Below are 18443 nucleotides of genomic sequence, written 5' to 3' on the forward strand. Positions count from 1 at the left end.
GCGCTGAGTAGACAGCACAGGTTCAGTTAGTTAAATTTAAAATTTTACCTCTAATTAAACATTGCTCATAAGGAAAAAAATAAATACTCTTTAAAATGTTACTTTTGTTAGTTTCTTTTTTGTTTTTAGTTCTATTGCCTGTTTTTAGTTCTTACTTCAGTAGTCAGTTTTATTCATATTTTTTTAATGAAATTTATTACCATCTGAACTTCTTCGTTTCTATATGGTTTGTGTACACGCTTTGGGTGCGTACGTGCCTGGGTTCGATTCCCGTTAAGAACTTAGGTGGTTCGGATTTAACATTTAAGCTGTAGGTGCACGTCTTATACAACCTTGGTGCTGAAAGATACGCCAAACTAACCAAGCTTTTCCCATCTATAGTATACGAAAAAAGTTGAAATATCAATAGCTAATTGAAGTTTAGATCAGGATTAGAAATGTATGTTTATGAATATAGTTATCAATATTTTTCAGATGATACATTTTTATGTAACGGAAAATGAAAATAGAACCATGATTAGTAAACAGGTTCTAAACGTGACAGAGTAAATTGCTTCAGGTATCCTAAGAAGAAAGCAAAATTCAAAAGTTAGCTTTCGTTCAACACAATGGCGCCCATGTTATGGTTTCCGGAGGGGGGGGGAGTTTCTCTTCTAGGACACGAAATCCAATGGCCATGGTCACTCTATGGTCCATTGGTCATTCCAAGTCACACTTATACATGGATAAGGTCCGTTGTGTGACTGTGAAAGAGCAATTTGCTATACTTCAATACCTTGCACTTTTAAACGTGTTTTTCTGTTTTGTTATTGTCGCAACTTAACGGATTTAGAAGAGTGGCCATAGATTTTCTGATCTAGGTTGTATTGACATTTTCACCAGTTGCCCGTTTGCACAGTTATCGTAGAGAGTTTAGATTTGTTCTATCTTATTTTATTTAATAATAGCTTTCATACAATATGCTACTTGACCCCCGCTTCAATTTGCAAATTTTGAGTTGGACCCCGCCTGGGACCCTGCGAGTGCCCCAGGGACACAAATTTTTCACTCAAAAGGTGCTGGGCTCTCCACACAAATTTCATATGTATTCGCTACGTTTCCTTACCTGACCGTTCAAGAAAATCCTGACCCGGAATTCGACTTTGTAATGTATAGTATGGAGCTCAATTTCTAACTTTTCACGCTTATATCTCCGCAACGGTTGCAATCGAGGATGTAGCCCTTTTCGTGTTATGTTCTTTTGGGACAAGGTATCCAACGGTCATAGTCTCGACTCGAAGTCAGAGTTACACTTGGATAGGTTCCCTCGTCAGTGGTAAATCTTATCCTGGTGCGTGGGGTCTCCGATTCGATCCCCGAGTAAGTAAATTTGTGATGGATAACATTATGTCCATAGGCTTTCTCGTAATATTCCTATTTCCTTCCACATTCTCATTCCAGCAATTCTTTCAGTATCATCCATTAGCCTTAACCATCGTCTCCCTTAGCCTAAAGGCATAATTGTGGAACGTTAAACTGAAAGATTTCCTTTCATTTTCATTTGAGGTTAGTGTAAAGGGACAAGTTTTGCCGATAGATGTCACTACAGCCTTCCTATCTCTCCCATGTATTTTTTTACCTTTTATGAAAATTTACAATCTCTTTTATAAATTTCAACTTAGAGACCTCAAATTTTTAGAGAAGGAACTTCATAACCTATTAAAGGGAACAATCCGTGCCGATTTTTTTATTTAGAATTTTCTTCATTGTTGAAACAGCTTCATTGTTAAAGATTTGGATATCCATTTCAACAATCAAGCCATTTCAACAATGAAGAAAATTCTAAATCAAAAAATCGGCACGGTTTGTTCCCTTTAATAGGTTATGAAGTTCCTTCTCTAAAAATTTGAAATCTCTAGGTTGAAATTTATAAAAGAGATTGTAAATTTTCATAAAAGTTAAAAAATACATGGGAGAGATAGGACGATTGTAGTGACATCTATCGGCAAAACTTGTCCCTTCAAACCAACCTTAAGTATATTTACTATAGTTAATAAGTATATGTGCGTGAGTTACAGTTATGATGTGTTATGTACACGCGTGCATCATAGTGTGTGTGTGTGTGTGTTTGTGTATTCACAACTGCGCTTGTGTGTCGGTCTTTCCTCCCCATGGAATCCGTCGTTTGCCGCCCCCTTTGGAAAAAAAATCCTGCGGGCGTTCCTGTACTCTCCCAACGTAAAAATCAGTGATACGTTACAGCAAAAGAAGCAAGTAATAAGCACAGATCTATGTTCGAAACATAGGCAATTATACTATTTCTGGGTAACAACTTAAAATTATCTTAATGGTCAGTATTTTCTTTCTTTCAGTACGCTTTTCTCAGCAGTAATTAGTGTTACTACACAGCAACAAACGAAATAATTGAACCATTCAAATAACACGGATTGCGTGATGATAGGCAAAACACAGTTTGTTTCATAACTGCATGTTACAATGCATAATACAGTAATAATATTTTTATTACATAAAATATTATATTGTGGTGCCTACATTATCTAAGATTTACTTAATATAACACTCACTCTTTTGTACATTGCTCTATAAGGTGTGAAAGAGTAACACAGTGGGTGAAAAAGTATTCTTAATTAATATTAATTACGTAACCTGTTACTCCTCATGAACGAACTAATTTGGCACAAGGATTGATATTATGACAGTGAAAAATGAAAGGGCACCATGTCGGGAACAGACAAAACAGTTATACTTGTCACCCATCATGTTACGTATAAGAATAACATTTCCTTATTTAATATAGGCTATATTTATTATTTCAGTCGGATTGAGCTCAGTCGGAATACATTGAATTTCGTCTACTGGAGGTTCAAGCACACAAGTTCATGTACTTTAAAAAAAAAATAAATAAAAAAATAAAAAAAACGAACAAGTTCTGCAATCCCATCTTACCAGTTACGTACACACAGGGGTTTCAGGTTTCAACTCCCCTCCCCTCTCTTGAGCAAGATATAGAACATAAAGATTTACTATAATAATAATAATTATATATATCAAAACAACACAGACAACGTTTGGGAGGTTAATCCTGACATCAAGATAAGACAAAAAATATAGACCAACCTGGCTGCACAAATGCTTCCTTTCGGAGTTAGATATAAACTGCCGAAAATAATGAAAAAGTGAAATATAAAGATCCATAGCTCTAGAACTATGGTACCTACCATAGTCGGGTCAAGATTTTACTTAGGAAGTAGTATGTGCTCTATCCAAATATCCATGTTTCAGAATCCTGCGGTACTTCCGCAACAATTTTTACAGAGGTGAGTACTTCAAATTGTATGCCTGTTGCCAAACTCTCTCTATAAAAATTGTTGCGTAAGTATGTTAAACATGTATTTTTGGATAGCACATTTATTAGTTCTTTAGGACCCATAGTTTTGGAGCTATAATAGACCTTTATTGAGGGAGTTTGGCTAAGAGCATGTAATTCGAAGTACTCACCAGCTACTTCTATAAAAATTGTTGCGTGACTACCACAGGATTCTGAAACATGTATTTTTGGATAGTGCACATATAAATTCCTACGTGAAGTCTTGACCCGACTACGGTACGTCCCACAGTATTGGAGCTATGGACCTTTAAAGTTCATTTTTTCATATTTTCGGCAGCCTATAACTCCGAAAGGAAGCATTTGTGCACCAAGGTTGGTCTATATTTTTTGCCTTATCTTGGTGTCAGTAATCAGCTTCCAAACGTTGTCGGTGTTGATTTGAAACGCCCTGTATATGTATAATAGTAATATTAGTATACATCAGCGTTGTTAGGAGAGATGATGGGGGAGGGGGTAGAACCCTTCCTTAGATCTCTGAACATGAGTATCATAGAATATTTTAATGGTCTGTTAGTTATAATCCTCAAGACCAAGACCAAATCACTGTCTCAAAAAGATTTTATATATTCAATTTTAACATTTCGTAGATATACTGTCAGCAGGTATGAATAACAAATTCCAATGACAGTAACAAACTAATGAAACGTGAGTGCATTAAACCAGTGTAGTTACGTGATTTTATGAGTAAATTGCAGTTTTATTACATAAATAATAAATGCATTCTTTGGTTATATTTCGTCTTATTAGAGAGATTATGTTCTTACAGTGATATGCAATACATGACTGATTAAAGTACAACTATTTGGTTATTACTGTGTTGAGATCTGTTTCATAACACCCGTTACAAATCGTTTGCTAGCAGTTATGCATTTTTCAATTTGGGGCAAATTACTGTAGATTGATCAAGTTTAGTTGATCACAATTACATCTGCATATAATCTTGCATACTTGAGTGCTATAATTGAATTCTTTTGATAATCAATTATGCTATTAACTATTGCGCAATTAGTAATTGCATTCCAACTGCTGGCCAAACATTTCGTAAGAAACTATATGAGATGTGATTACATATAGTGATATGGAAATGAAATCTTATGACGAATAACAATAAATTTTGTGGAATGGTTTATATTCATAAGTTTACAAATAAACAAACAAATAAATAAATAAATAAACATAAAAAATTCAATAATTTCAACTTTAGGTTCATAAATGTAACCAGGGTGTAGAAACAATTATGACCTGCAAGAATTGCATCATAAAGAAAGAAGGCTACTTTAATCTGGAGACTTCTATAAAATTTGTGATCAACTGAAAGTGTCAAAATATTGGTAGGATTCTTAATTTACAGCTATGAAAATCAGAAAGGTAGGCACTCATGGGTGTATTGTAATTAATATTATATTGTAATTTGAGTAATTCATATCAGCTAAAAAAAATCGAAACTCCTTAGTTGCTGACATGTCAGACAAATCCCATTTTTGCATTTTGGATTAACAATTCTGGTTGTAAAGAATCGAGGCATGAAATTTCCAATGAAATTTTCCTGCGTGTCCGCATCTGGGAAAGATTTTAACAGATAAGAGTACTGATGGGCAGTGGGAATATTCCCAGCGGGAAGAAAAATAGAAAATGGGAATATTCCGGTTTTATCCCCTGGCATATAAATTCCCGAGAATTTATTTCCATTTCTTTACTTTATTTTCCAAATTATAAGAACCATATGACTAATTGCTTTTATTTTAATTTATTATCATTTACTTCTAGGTTTTAAATAATTTAACAGTTTAAAATATTAAAATTTGATGACTTACTTTATGATTTTTTAAGTTCCATAATTAAAAACATGAGTTTTTAAAGTTCCATTTCCATTTACACTAGAAAGTAGCAAAGTACTAATTTACAAATGATGAAAAAGGAGCCAATTTGCAAAGTAATGTGGGAATTATGTAGAAATAGAGATGAAATACTATTAATACACCCTGAACCACCGTTAGTAATAGACGTCAGTCTATCTGCTGTCTCTGACTCGACTGGGCCGCGGTGGCTCAGTGGTAGAGCGTTCACCTCTGGTGCGTGGGGTCCCGGGTTCGATCCCAGCTTTGTGGTGGCCAAACACCGTGTGCGTGGGTTTCCTCGGGGTTCTCCCGTTTCCTCTCACTTTCTTCATTCCACCATTTCATTCATTACTCATCATCACCTTCCCCTTTAGCCTAACTGGCATAACCATGGGACGTAAAACTCAAAGATTTCATTTCATTTCATTTTTCTCTGACTCGAATTTCCGAAGAGGTACTCGGATTTCTCTTACATGTGAATTAACGCATGAAATTTCGAGAAATGGGTAGGAAGAAAGGTCATGTGTGACAACGTTACGTGTAAAATTCTAAAGATAAGACAGTATCTTGCAAATATTGTAGTCATAAATATGTATACACAAATGCTGATAAAATGATGAGATATGTGTTTTTGGCAGTTATCCAACCTAATTTGTTTATAACATCTAAAAGAATTAATATGTTTATAATTTCAGTAGTAGCATCAAGTTTGGAAAATCCACTTTTCCACTATAAATTTAAACTTTTTAGGGGTGTAAAAGCATGTGGACTTCCTATCCCAAAAGTTTCTGTTGAACATATCTATCGCTTAAAACATATTGTAAGTAAATATACATTTATGCATATTCTCTAAATATAATAAAATATTAATAAAGTAACATAATACAGTTTAGAATATTCATTTTACAGAATCTTTTGAAGACAACAGTAATAAATATACTGTGATAAAAAAAACGAATTTAATTTTGAAATCATAATATAGTAATAGAATGAAATTTTCTTTGTGTTTGTACACAAATTCTCGGAATATTCCCATTTTGGGGAGTATTCCCGGAAATATTCCCAAAAATATTCTCCCAGGAATTTGTCCATCATTAGATAAGGGTCCCGTCCGCATTTGCGACGTCTGAATTTGGCACTAATTCCAATGACTGTTCCTGTCGTTTTGGGAGCAGTGAACGGAAAAATAGTAACGCAGTTCAAAGCTTCGAAATTTGTAGGCTAAATTGAAACATTTATTGGAGAGTGATAATTCACATATATTCTTTTGCAGTTGACAGTATATCGGGTGTTGCAAAATAAATGTTACAGCTCTTGGGAGGTGACTCCTGCCACTGAGACAAGAAAAAAAGTTCTCTTGAACTTTCGGCTATCGGACATAGTTTCGGATCTACAACGTGCCGAAAGCGTGGGAAAATGACTTTCGGACGCCAATAGTTCGGAAACTATCCAACGTAAAGAGAGCGGGTAAAAAATTCACTGAAGATGTCATACCTGCTGTATTGAATTTTGCATGTTTCACAATCCTACCATGCACGCGCAAGGGATTCCCCAAAGGAACGTAGGGATTCCCGGATAATCTGCCAAACGAAAATTGGTCTAAATGGATATGAATTGATAGGGCTTCTACCAGGTAACAATAATTCGTTTGTATTAAGTCGATATCTAGAACAAATACAAAATGGCGGACACCTTCATGCCCGTTGTGTGTGGTTGCATAATCGCCAGGTACAGACGTTCTGAGTATTAAGTGTAGCGAATTTGTACTCAAATGCTCTAGAAAGACATCTGGAATGTCGGTAGAGCACAACATATGAAGCAGGGTGATTCACATGTGTGGAAATACGTAATGAAAAATGCCCAGAAATGCACTCATACTAAGTAAACCTGATTTCAAAGCGTCGGAAATGTAAGGATTAGCGTCAAGAACATGAAAGCTATTGCCAATTCACCAATAATATTCCATCAATCTGGTGCAATATGATGTGCACGGTTGCATACCAATAAGGATGCAACAACTGAGGCCAAGTTGCAATTGTGCAAGGGGACTCACAAAGGAATTGGGTAAATTAAATGAATGTCACTAGTGGGATCACATGAACGATATTGAAATGTGACCAATGTGTGTGTTGATATCAACATGTAGCTAATGGACAAATGCCAGCATGTCCCATTACTACTGGGACACCGTCCCACGTGCGAAAAATAGGAAAATAACTACTCGGGTCTTGAATCTGAGGCCTTGGGCTTGCAGTAGTATGGGAAACTATACCCAGCGAGCGAAAGCGAGCGCTCTAGCCCTGAGGCTCGAGGGAGCCTCACTTTCTCTGTATTCATTTCTTTGAAAAGCACTCACTTTGTTTGGCAAGCGCTCTTGTACAGCATCCCGACATGCTTGTGTGATTCATTTTGTTACTCCTGCTGCACAGTTGTAAACAATCAGAGCTTTAAGACGTTTCTTCCTATTTCTCATGTCGTTTTATTTTCCATATGTATGGTGTTCCAGCCGTAGTGTTATATGTGCCAAATTGGTTCATTTTCGTCTGTGTCTTGCCATGTTCACTGTGAGTAAGATACGAATTTCTAAAGGTATTTTCCTATATTTCGAGTACGTGAGACATGGGACATGATACAAGTTTGTTATTTTCACGCTCTATCAGAATTTGAACCATGGATTCAGAGATTTATTTTCATGTGTCAACTCTGGGACAATCTCCCAAACAGAAGGACATTGATACAATCGTGTTCTAGTTACGTTCTACCAAAAAGTAGACCAAATGTAATAGCAGAATGTACAACGTTATTTTCCTAGTTTTCACACGTGGGACGGTGTCCCAGCAGTAGTGGAACATGTTGACATTTGTCCATTAGCTACATGTTAATATCAACAAACACATTGGCCACATTTCAATATCGATCATGCGATTCCACTAGTGACATTCATTTAGTTTACCCAGTTCCTTTGTGAGTCCCCTTGCACAATTGCAACTTGGCCTCAGTTGTTTCATCCTTATTAGTATGCAACCGTGCACATCATCTTGTATCCGATTGATGGAATATTATTGGTGAATTGGCAATAGCTGTCATGTTCTTGACGCTAATCCTTACATTTCCAGCGCTTTGAAATCAGGTTTACTTAGTATGAGTGCATTTCTGGGCATTTTTCATTACGTGTTTCCACACATGTGAATCATCCTGCTTCATATGTTGTGCTCTACCGACATTCCAGATATCTTTCTAGAGCATTTGAGTACAAATTCGCTACACTTAATACTCAGAACGTCCGTACCTGGCGATTATGCAACCACACACAACGGGCATGAAGGTGTCCGCCATTTTGTATTTGTTCTAGATATCGACTTAATACAAACGAATTATTGTTACCTGGTAGAAGCCCTATCAATTCATATCCATTTAGACCGATTTTCATTTGGCAGATTATCCGGGAATCCCTACGTTCCTTTGGGGAATCCCTTGCGCGTGCATGGTAGGATTGTGAAACATGCAAAATTCAATACAGCAGGTATGACTTCTTCAGTGAAGTTTTTACCCGCCCTCTTTACGTTGCATAGTTTCCGAACTATTGGCGTCCGAAAGTCATTTTCCCACGCTTTCGGCACGTTGTAGATCCGAAACTATGTCCGATAGCCGAAAGTTCAAGAGAACTTTTTTTCTTGTCTCAGTGGCAGGAGTCACCTCCCAAGAGTTGTAACACTTATTTTGCAACACCCGATATATCCAGTTACATATGTGGCAATATATATACAGGGTGGTAGGTAACTCCACCGACAAATTTTGGGAGGTGATTCCTTATATGAAATGAAAGAAAAAAGTTCTAATAAACATGGGACGAAAAACGTCTCTTTTCAGAGTTATGAGCCGGCGAAAATTCGAAAATTCACGTTTCGAAACGCTCTGCCTTAGAAACTACAGGACCGATCCCAAGAGGTTTAAGGAATTACAAAGGAACTAGTATGCACTCTATCTAAATATCCATGTTCTACCGTGGTCCGTTATCGGCGAAACGAACTATAAAAAGGAAGTTGAGGTATAGGGATACTCCTTTAAGTACTAATGGCGCGTTCGTTTCGCCGATAACGGAGGATGTTAAAACATGGATATTTAGATAGATCGCATACTAGTTCCTGTGTAATTCCTTAAACCGCTTGGGATAGGTCCTATAGTTTCTAAGGCAGAGCGTTTCGAAACATGATTTTTCGAATTTTTGGCGGTTCATAACCCTTACAGGAGACGTTTTTCGACCTATGTTTATCAGAACTTTTTTCTTTCGTTTCATATAAGGAATCACATCAGAATATCTCAAATTTAATTATGCTATTACAAGCAGAAGTGAACCCTCGTGGATATATGCATAGCGTACGCTTCTTTGGCGCGGAGGACTTGGGTTCGATTCCCGGCTAGAGCTAATGCGATTCGAGTCCCACGCTACACTGTAGGTCTACATCTCTTATAGCCGTGCCGCTGAACGGAACACTAAATCCAAAACTTATCTCTCAATTAGTCAGGACTAATGAGATTTTACTGTATTAGAAAACTCCAGTCTTTCTTGTTCCAATGTTTTAAACTAAGGGTGAAAACTTTGTTGAAAATCGGGAAATTCGATCTCAACATGACAAAAAATGGGAAATTGTTACAATTTATCTTCGAACAAAGAAAGAAAAAGAGATTGACTTGCCAGAAAGTAGCGAAATGTTAATTCAAAATTAAATAAAGATTTTATTTCCTAATTTCTCTGTAGTCATGTTATTTCTGACAGAACTGGAAATAAAGAATAGTTTATAGAACCGTAAACGAAGTCATAATAAACATACAGTAAAACCGGTTGTTCCTAAGCTTAACAAAATTTGAAAGAAAATTTAACAAAAGATCGGGATAATTACAGAAACATTAATTACATTAAAACATGTAGAAACGTAGCAATAATTATGTTACGACTTGAATATGAACTATAACTTCAGCCAGGGGCGTACCCACGAGGGGTCCACCGGGTCCAGACCCCTCCAAAAACTTCGTAACTCAATATTACATTTCTACACTTTTTTGAATAAAAACTATACTGATTTAACAGAGAAATTATTGGTGTAGCACGAAGATTTGATTTTACACTTCGTCTGTACTCTTTCTTGTACAAGGGGGCCGCGGTGGTTTAATGGTAGACCGTAGACCTCTACTGCATGCGGATCGTAATTCGATCCCAACTCGGAGCTTCTTCGTGGCTAAGCGGTTAGCGTACGCGCCTATGAAGTGGGAGACCCGGGTTCGATTCCTGGCGGGAGCTCATGTGGTTCGGATTCCACGATAATTAGTAGGTCCACGTCTCATATAGTCTCGCTGCTGAACGGGACGTTAAACTCAAAATCAACTCACCTCGATTCCAACTCGCGCCAAGTGAGCTTTGTAGTGGACAAACACCATGTGCGTGAGTTTTTCGGAGTTCTTTCATTTCCTCCCACTTACTTCATTCCACCATTTCATTCATTTCTCAGCATTATAGTCTCCTTTAGCCTAGCCGTTACAACCGTGGGACGTGAAACCAAGATTTCATTTCTTTCTCTTTATAGTCTTTTCGGGTAGAGAATAATACCCGTTCAATAATTTATAGGCGTAGTGGCCAAAGGGCGTCGATCCTGGGGGGCGAGGGGGCCTGGTTTCCCCAAAAGCTCATCTGGGCCCCCGCATTGTATTTATGAATATACAATATTTGGCATAATTTGAATGCAATTTGTCTTAAAATCCTCATATATATGCCTTCTGCATCTGAATGCCCCCCCCCACTAAATTTACAGTGAAATCGGCGACCTTGGTAGTGGCTTATAGTATAGGACCCCCTTAAAGCTTGGACCCCTCCAAACAAAAATTTCTGGGTGCACTCCTGACTTCTGGAATCAAACGTTGAATCAAATCATTACCATTTAATTGTAGGAGAAATTAGGTGTCCCCGAAAAGCGATTTGACAAAGAGTAAATCTTCTGTGGTGTACTCTTCCACAAAGAATATTTGGAAATCGTGCAACATAAAGGCAACAAATTTTACTAAATCAACCGCTGGTTGCATAAGAAAGATACAAACACAAATAATATGTGGAATTGTTACCACCTAATAGTGAGAAATTTGATGGTTTTGTGGTTTATACGTAACGTCTGCATGGGTAGTTACGTGCAAGCATTAGAATTGACATTAGGTATATAATGACCTTTTAAAATATCAGTGTTATGCAATTGTACAAAATGGTACCATGTGGAAAAGTAACTTAATTGAATTACGTTTATGTTCCATGGTAAATAGGAGACCAAACATGTCTAAATATATTATGATGTTGAAATGAGTGTGAACCTACAATGTATATATCCTATGTTATCACCTGTCTAATGTCGTAGATCATTTTAACATATAAAACAATAATGGATTTTTTTTCGGGTGGTTCTTGGTACGGCAAATGTATTCGGATAAGATGAGTACACACACAAACTTGGTTTCCAGCTACTGTGAAGGCACTAATCAATTACTACCACAATCACATGACATAAATGTCGGGATAGTAGCTATGTATACAAGAAAATAAAATAAAAAAACGAAATATTTCAGTTTAATGTCCTACGATAATGCCCTTTATGTTAAGAGTCTTCATCCCGGCGAAATTAAAATAACGCTAATTTTACAGTAATTATGTTATATCTTCAAATACCGAAATGTGGAACAAGAGCGCCCTAGACAATATCATTTTACATGAGATACCGTTATCACGACTCACTTATCTGCTTTCGATTTCGAGCCATTTTGAAAATCGGCATTTATTTTCGCGTTTCTAAACAGCTGAAAACGGAAAGCCACTAGGTGACTTGTGATAACGGTACCTCACGCAAAATAATATTGTCTAGGGCGCTCTTGTTCCATATTTCAATTATCTTTTATCTATTTGAAGATATCACATAATTACAGTAAAATTAGCGGTATTTTAATTTCGCCGGGATGAAGACTCTTAAGGGATACGGATGATTAAATCAAGTACAAGTGGATGAAAAGAATTGGTGGAATGAAGAAGTGGGAGGGAAACGGAATACTTCGAGAAAATCCTGGAACATGATGTTATCAACCACAAATTTATTTGACCCGGGATCGAAACAGGGACCTTATGTTCCAGAGGTGAGCGCTCTGTTACCGAACCACCGTGTTCCACTGTGAAATGAAATGAAATCTTTGAGTTTTACGTCCCACGGTTATGCCGGTTAGGCTAAATGAGACGGTGATGATGAGCAATGTATGGAATCGTGGAATGAAGAAAGTGGGAGGAAACGGGAGAACCCGGAGAAAACCCACGCACACGGTGTTTGTCCACCACATAGTTCACTTGGCGGGGGCTGGGATCGAACTCGGAACCCCAAGCACCAGAGGTGAACAGTCTATCATTGAGTCACCGCGGCCTCCACGTGTTCCACTGTGATCAGCATTAAAAGCGGAAATTGTTAATTTTTACCACTTCCGGTTTGATGTATTTCCTCTATCAACGAATTACATTGCTAAATTTTCACTCTTTACATCCTGGCCAAAATTGGTGCTAATGCATCAAGTAGATCGTAAGATCTCCCGGACGTACTGACAATTTTTTTTGCCTTCTGGATGGTTGCAGGAACGAACACACGGATAGATAAGGTGAATATATAAAGTAGTTCTGCTTAACTAAGCTGCTTATAGACAAGGGCGCTCATCAGGGGGGGCAAGGTGGGGCGCTCCCCGCCCTCTGAGAGGAAATTGTACTTTGGAATATCGAAAACCCAATTGAATTTTTACATTAGTTACAGCAAAATTTGAAACTATATTTGAAACGTTGCTTATACTTGCCCCCCTTGGAAACCACAACATGGGCGCCCTTGCTTATAGATTACACATTTTCAGTAAAATTCCACTTTTGCCAAACGTGCTACAAATGTAGCTATGATATTCAGTGTTCTGGGAACAAACAAACTAACTTCACATATATGTTCTGAATCCCAATACTAGAAGAATATTTGTCTGTGACTTTGATCTCAAGCGTCCAATTACAGAGGTTGGAGCAATTGAAAACAATTACGTAGTGCAATTGATCGTGGGTTAGTTATCTTAAAATCGCCTCATCTTCGTAAATTGGCGTTTTCATCCTAAGTCCTAGATATTGTTTTTCTTGTATTGAGGTCCTTAACGTGTATGCGAAGTTTGTCGGCTGGTTTATTCAGTGAAACTGTCCTAAAAGCAATTCCAGTAACTACCCGTGAATTTGGCCTCATTTACGTAATTAGGTGCTTCCGATCAAACTTGTAAATAAACAATTTATCTTGTATTGAGATCCTGAACAATTAAGCTAAGTTTATTGGTTTATTCCCGGAACACCCTGTATATGCTGGGGGATGTTCTCAATCTGCATTCTACATCTTTGGAATGATTTCTAACAGTGCCCGAGGAAGATGAAAATATCCCTCGATTGCACGGGCTCGATTTTATATAAAGAAATCTGTGTGCATCGGATAGAACCAAATTCCATTGTACGTTGTAACCCCTCCGCCTCTCCAACACAGACACAAACACACACACACACACACACTGCGTGTGATTTAACCTGTAGACTCCAGCGATAGAGAATATGTTTCTTTATAAATAGTAACTTTATTAAATTACAGTTGTCATTATCACAATACAACTGCAATTGCATTCAAGACGAAAAATATACACTCACTAGTCGCCGTACTTAATTGTTTGTAGTATAATTCCCATAGTATAATTCTCTTCTCATTTACTGATATGTAGGGGGTAAAAGTGGGGGGAAACGCGGGCGGACTCGTTCCCCCACTCCCAAAAAAATATATGGCGTCCCCCACTTTCTAAAAAATTACAATGGGCAAACATAGGCACGGGGGACGGCATAACGTCAAGCATCACTCTACCTTTTCTGATCACTTTTATCCCTGCTGAGAAACACCCCTCGGCAATGATACTGGGTGATTTCATAACTTCCTCGAAAAGATCATTGTGACCAGTGACGGATCCAGGGGGAGATCGGGGCAATCGCCCCTCCCCCCCCAAAAAAAGAAAACTTTTTTTTATTTTGTATATAAATAAAACCCATCCCAGAGTTTGAAGCTCTAAAAAGTAGCTCTAAGTAGCAGTATTACAACCCACCGCCCCCCCGGAAGTCCGTCCTGGATCCGCCCTTGATTATGACAATAAAGAATCATCAAGTAGTATAGTCTTTGTTAAGTCATGGTACTCGAAGATAAGATTTAATTCTTCGTAGAACCGAAAATGATCTTTCTGCTGTCACTGATGTCATAGGAACGGTAAGGTAAAGCGTTATTAGCTTCCGAATACCGGTACCTATCATAAATTCTCTCTTTTGGTTTGGATTTCAATAAGGCAACTAGATCTTGAACACACTGAATTACGTTCAAAGAATCATTTTTACTTCGGTGAAGTGAGAAAAGTCTGCTTCAGGATAATATCTAGAGGAAGACCATTATTGAAATATACAGGCTAAATATAAAGGTAACCAAGGAAGTTCTGTCGTTTTTTGTGGAGGTATGTGTTCCATTGGCCCTCACACCGTGAGTTGAATGCGAATGGAGATAAGGCGAAGGTCAGTTGTTCGTGTGGGTTTATCCAACACACTTCCTGGTTCTGGCAGTTCAGTTACACAGTGAACTTGCGTAAGGACAGAGTGAACATGGGACCTAAACGGAGTGTCGTAAGGAAGTGTATGCTGTACGAGTCCAAATTGGCGCAAATGCTGCTGCAGCGGGCTGGAAGCTACGCCAGGCCTTTGGTGAGTATGTCGTGACTACGCAGACAGTGCAGCGCTGGTTTAACAAGTTTAAGGATGATGACGAAACACTGGAAAACGCAGCACATGCCGGAACACCAACACATGTAAAAATGAAGATCTTCAGGCAGCAATTGAGGCGAACAGTGGCCAGATATGTGAGGAACTGGGACTACAATTTACTGTCAGTGGAAAAATCATTCGGCAGCACCTCCATCAACTTGGGAAGCACTACAAGTTGGGTCAATGGGTCCCACATCATTTGACTCCGGGTCAGAAAACAACGCTCGCAGAACCTGTGTTTCTTTGGTGTCTCGTCTGAGGAAGGAGCCATTTCTGGACAGAGTGTTGACATGCGATGAGAAGTGGGTCCTGTACGAAGTTCCACGGCGCCGTCATCATTGGTTAGCATCCCATTATAACGACTCACCAAGGGTAGTCGTCAACCTGGTTCGGCTTAGTAAGATATATAAATCTTAAGTGGTAGTATTTGTTTGAATGTAAAAATTATCTTTAATAATTATATACCATTATTCTCACCTTTTCTATTAGAATGATAACGTCGATGAACGTTGCTAAAATGGTTTATTAGCTGATATACTTTATAATATATTTTCCTTCAAACTGTCAAGCACACAAACTTGCTGACTAGGTATCCATAAACATTTACATAGCAACCACTATCCCATAATAATATCTTACATATCTTAAAAACATTCTTCTTCTGTTATTATTAAATTAACATTCTATGAAGTATAGTGCATATGTATGAGCACTTTCTGCCCAAGGTACAGGTAATTATTACCCTATCCAAAGTATTTTGTTATATAAAATGTCGCCCGACAAATGGACTGAATATAAAAGTCATAAGCGAGTTTGGCTTTTATGTTCAAGAACCACTGGTCCGTTTACAATACTGTTCTTACATTGCATATGTCCATCACATTTTGATCGCACCTCATATATATCTTCATTACATTTCATATATATATATATATATATTTATAACAAATATTACACTTCATCAATACTTATTTTTAATTACATTCATTATATTATTATTATATTTTCTTATTAAAAATATCGTCGCTCATTTATTTAATCGTTGAAGGGTGCGAATTCAAAAATCGTAAGGGACAAACATGAGTTACAAATAGTCAGGGCGCATTATATGATAATCATTTTAGGTGATATTTTAAAATAAACATTAGATTAATAAGGCATCACAACATAGAAGAATCTCATTCAAGATAGTTGTCGAATATTTAGTTTTATAGAATAGATCTTCTTCTTAACATAATCTTTGACAGTTAAGTTTTTTTACACAAATCAATCTAATATAAATAACCTTTGCTTTTAATCATTTATGAATCGAATTATAATTCTTACATATATTAAAAACATTTGAGAATTATCATTGATTAATGAGAATTAAAGAGAATTAAATTGAATAAAAATAAAATAAATGTTCATGAAAATCTATAACTGATATGAATTTAACTTAATTTCATTAACGGTAATCAGGTTACATTCATACTTGCATATGAATTTAATAAAGTACATTGTACTGCACAATCATTATTATGTCCCGTATTATTGTTCTGTACAGGAATTACTTCAATACCTGGATCCGGATGTGAAGTGCCATCTCTTGATCTCCAATTATGTCTATCCGCGTAGTTTGCTGTATTCCTAGAATTTCGCCATACATTCGGTCTATTTTTAAACCTATTTTGATTATATGGTCTAACATATGGATTGCTACGATTAATTAGGTTAGGCGGATTCCCTACATAACTTTGTCTATTTTGCTCGTTTTGACTGCTAGAATTTACTCGGCTTAGGTTATGTTCCGTACTGTTCACACTTCGAATATTCAAATTCCGAACAGGCACAAAATGATCTGAATTATTCTTATTTTTACCCATTCCTGCTTGTTGATTCATAGCATGGTATTGAGTTTCATAGCATTGGACAAGCATTAATAAATGGTTGAAACTCATACACTGTGTGGAAAATAAGATCTGTTGTAATTTAAATGGAAGCAAATTTCGAATCGATGCTATTATTCTCGATTCCGATTGCAATGGATTAACGACCTTTAATTCGTTGTAGGTATTTACAACAAACTCTACAACAGATTTATGCAATCGAGGATTGAAGTGTTGATTTCTAATGGTAGCATCTCTATTCGCAAGCAAAAAGTCATTTTCATAATTGGCGATCAGTGCCGCTTTGAATTCTTCATATGTACTGATGTGATCACGTACTGCTTTAAACCATAATGAACAAGGTGGGAGTAATACATGAGGGATTAATTTCATATGTTGTGATCTATCTATACACATTATATTGCATTCGTCCTGGAACTTTTCTAAGAAAGAAGTAGCATTCTCGTTACACTTACCACTGAATTTGCTCATAGCTCGAATTTCACTCATCTTAACACTTAATTTTACCTTCCTTTTATCATTCCGTGTATTTATTGGGTGATAGTTCCTATTCATGACGTGATGTGTCGTTACACCATCTATGTTTCGCCCATCTGTACCCTTCGGATGTATTTCTTCCAATATAATATCCTCATCAGACACCGGCGAAGGCGAGTTCATCTCTGGTGAGTGGGGAAACTCCATGCGATCACTACACATGTTATTACGGTATGTGTTGTCCTTAACCTGTAGCATTCTAATTTCTTCCTGTAACGTAGCTATCAATTGCGTATTTGCACGTATATTGTTAGAATTATTGATGACCTGGATCTTTTGTTGTTGAACAGAAGATTCTGTTACTTCTAAATCCTTTTTTACATCACTGATTTCTTGTCTCAGGTGATTGTGATTACCCTGGCATTCCTCCGATATTCCTTTTAACTTTTCCTCGAACTGCGAGGTGATATCGCTCATCGTCTGGATAATTAATTGTTTCGTTTCATCCGACTTCTGTTCCATCTTCTGTTCTATCGTCTGCTTCAATTCTTCGTATTGCTTGTTAGATTCATCAGACTTCTGTTCTATTCGTCTACTTAATTCTTCATATTGCTTGTTAGATTCATCAGACTTCTGTTCTATTCGTCTACTTAATTCTTCAGAGTTATGCTTTATCGTCTGTTTTAACTCGGTAGACATTTGCATCAATTGCCGCTGTAAGACTATCAAGATTCGGTCTTCTGATGTCAATCCTGATGTTACACTAGGTTCACCGTTGTCACTATTAGTGGATTCATTCTCCATTATTTCAGTGTCCATTTTCCTTATAATTATTCTACCACTTCTCAATATGGTGAAATTTGTACTCATTAACTTTATGACAAAAGTAAATTCAACCTTACTCTGCTTCGGGATATGAATTTACAACAAATCCCGGGTGAGGTAAACCAAAATTTTTAACAAGTCCCGGTGTGAAGGCA

At 37.1% G+C, this 18443-nt stretch overlaps 1 protein-coding gene across 1 annotated transcript in view; it reads right to left on the reverse strand.

Moving 5' to 3' along the window:
• Nucleotides 1-18443, reverse strand: part of LOC145672736 (phospholipase A1 member A-like) — a 69479-nt gene that overhangs the window by 34054 nt on the left and 16982 nt on the right. The gene's annotated exons all lie outside the window — the stretch shown is intronic.

Source organism: Thermobia domestica, chromosome 16, assembly GCF_964235325.1.
Source record: "Thermobia domestica chromosome 16, izTheDome1.hap1.1, whole genome shotgun sequence".
NCBI classification, from domain to species: Eukaryota; Metazoa; Arthropoda; class Insecta; order Zygentoma; family Lepismatidae; genus Thermobia; species Thermobia domestica.